Source organism: Pseudorca crassidens, chromosome 11 (assembly GCF_039906515.1).
Source record: "Pseudorca crassidens isolate mPseCra1 chromosome 11, mPseCra1.hap1, whole genome shotgun sequence".
NCBI lineage: Eukaryota > Metazoa > Chordata > Mammalia > Artiodactyla > Delphinidae > Pseudorca > Pseudorca crassidens.
Genome location: NC_090306.1, coordinates 75,635,030 through 75,637,975, shown reverse-complemented (window position 1 = coordinate 75,637,975; position 2,946 = coordinate 75,635,030). Strand labels below are relative to the sequence as shown.

General features: G+C 38.1%; 1 non-coding gene across 1 annotated transcript; it reads left to right on the top strand.

Annotated features, from left to right (window-relative positions):
* The first annotated feature begins 223 nt into the window (after positions 1–223).
* Positions 224–330, top strand: LOC137203086 (U6 spliceosomal RNA). Its single transcript, XR_010932913.1, has one exon. It is a non-coding gene; the product is annotated as a U6 spliceosomal RNA (small nuclear RNA).
* Positions 331–2,946: the final 2,616 nt, after the last annotated feature.

Sequence of the window (2,946 nt, the reverse complement as noted above, 5' to 3'; positions counted from 1 at the left end):
ATCTCAGAAGCTGCTTATAACTTTATTACACCTTGAATTTGCTCCGCAAAAAATACCAGTGTTTACCTTGCACGAACTGTATCACAGGCAGCTGTGACACCATTTTGAGGATTTTGGGGAGTCTTGGAGGCTGAGCTAAGACCTATTGGTTCTGTTCTTATTTTTCTACAGCCCCTTGCTTCAGCAATATTCTTGATATTTTGTTAATTAAAATGGAAGCTAAGTGCTCGCTTTGGCAGCACATATACTAAAATTGGAACTATACAGAGAAGATTAGCCTGGCCCCTGCGCAAGGATGACTCGCAAATTTGTGAAGCGTTCCATATTTTTACTGTCAAACAGAGTGAAGTAAGTCAGAAAGAGAAAAATAAATACCGTATGCTAACACATATATATATGGAATCTAAAAAAAAAAAAAAAAAAGGTTCTGAAGAACCTAGGGGCAGGACAGGAATAAAGACGCAGACGTAGAGAATGGACTTGAGGACACGGGGAGGGGGAAGGGTAAACTGGGACGAAGTGAGAGAGTGGCATGGACATATATACACTACCAAATGTAAAATAGATAGCTAGTGGGAAGCAGCTGCATAGCACAGGGAGATCAGCCCAGTGCTTTGTGACCACCTAGAGGGGTGGGATAGGGAGGGTGGGAGGGAGACACAAGAGGGAGGAGATATGGGGATATATGTATATGTATAGCTGATTCACTTTGTTATAAAGCAGAAACTAACACACCATTTTAAAGCAATTATACTCCAATAAAGATGTTAAAAAAAAAAAAGGAAGCTAAATGTATTCTTATGATGTATGTATTCTCTTTCTGCCAAAATATAGCCTGCTGAGATGTTGACCATCTATTTCACCTCCAAACCCATCAATCAGTTTCTATTACCTTATCCTTCCTTATCTTTAGAGAAGTTCGTCTTAGTGAAATTATATATTTTTACATGCTTGCCTGCTTACTTTCTGTCTCTCTCACTACACTATAAGCTTGAAGAGAGGAAGGCTTTATCTGTTTTGTTCACTATGGTATTTCAATGCCTAGAACAGGATGTACTCATATTAGGGACCCAATAAAATATATGTTGAATAAACAAATTTATAAATAAATGGATGAATGAATAAATCTATATCCAAATTCTACAGTCAGTTGACTTTCTTTTCCTTCTAGGTTCAAGGTCTCTGCATAGGCTCATTAACAATGGCTGATCGTCAATGACGTTACTATAGATGACTAAGCAATCATATTCACCGAGGTTAATTCTGAGCTGTGTTTTTATTTCAAAATGTTTTTGGCCTGAAAATTTCATTGGTTCATGGAGAGCCTGTTTTGTGGAATTGGAGAAGTGGTATCCTGACTGTGGAATCAATGCAAGGTAAATTCACTCAACATTCAACAAATGCTATAAACTCTTAATAGCACCCTATTCATTTGTTCATCATTGTATTTTGGTACTCAACCCCACTACGTGACACATAGTAAGCATTCATTAATGTTTGTTGAATTGGTTCAGTACGAAATGTGAGTTCAAAACTTCCAATTGTGCTTTACGTGTTTGCATAAATTACCCTGAAGTCACTAAACCTCAGATAAAACTAGACTGTTCATGGTATGTTTACTCTAAAAAACAAAGATTATAAATCCTAGTCTGCTTTATTTTGTCTTAATTTAGGTCCTGAGACACTTCACAGCCAGCTAGAAGAAGGCATTATCAGTAAGTTCTTTACCATTGACACTTCAGTTCCAACAGTTCCACTGTGCTTTGTTCCAACACACTAGCTGACCTTAAAGCAGCAGAACAGAACTGTTCACAGATTAATCAAGAAGCCCTTGTTATGGAGGTTGAGGATTTGCACAATCATTGTTGACTGCTTGGGATGACTGATTACTTAGATCTCCTACGCTCGAAGGGGGCTGACCACAAGAATTGTCCAGATATCCAGGAATAAGCTGTTCCAAGCCTGTTTCTACAACGAACACAAGAGCCCTCTGCTTTCTCGTGATCATGGCTGTGAGTCATCTCAGCTGTGTCCCCAAGCCATTTGGGTCTCTTGGAAAGGCCTCACCTGTGTTTAGTGTTTTGGGAACTGAGGTCTGGCCAAATCACAATGGCCACGGGACTGTTGGCATATTCAGGCAGTTCTCCAGCTGTTCAGTGAAATGATTAAATTGAGTTATCCTAACTCACTTTTATGATGCCAGTCGTGCAGTTTGGGGAACACAGATTCAGAAGTAGAGTCCGATGGTGGTGTTATTGTCTGCTGGTGTTTTGCTGGCATAAAAGTTACACTCATTTTCCATCAACATAGTGTATAGTTCATACGTGGTAGGCCACTTAAAGCAAAGAGGGGCTGATGGAGAAAAGTCACTCTATTCAATTAAAAAATATGTATTAAGCACTTATTGGTATTGGGTATTAGCCACTGCACTTAGTAGGCCCTGAGAGAGATACAAAGGAGAGCAAGAAACGATTCTTAGCCTCATGAATATATCGAATGTTAGATATATTTATGCTTGCAGATAAATAGAGCATACTTTGACACAGAAGGCCAGTTAGTATTTTTTGTTTGCATGTGGTATAGGAGAATCGATGTACTTGCCTTAGACTGCAGCGTTAAGAAAGGTTAATGATTGATGACTTTTTCTTGTCTTTTGGAACACATAGTATCTCCTAACACTTCTTTTGCTCAAGTACCAGAAACATTAAATATAGAACCGAAAATTGCATAATAGAAATGGGTGGGTTTTATTGAAACAAACCAAAAACAAAAACTAAACTAAACTGAACAATCAAAACGTATGCGTTATTGAACTGGAAGTTTACGTATTTTTTAAACATTCTTTGACATCCATTTTCTTTGGATCTTTTCCCCCCTTTTTTTCTTAATACTGAAAGGACTCAGAAGAAAATCCTATCTGTCTAGATTTATTTTATTCTTTGCCGA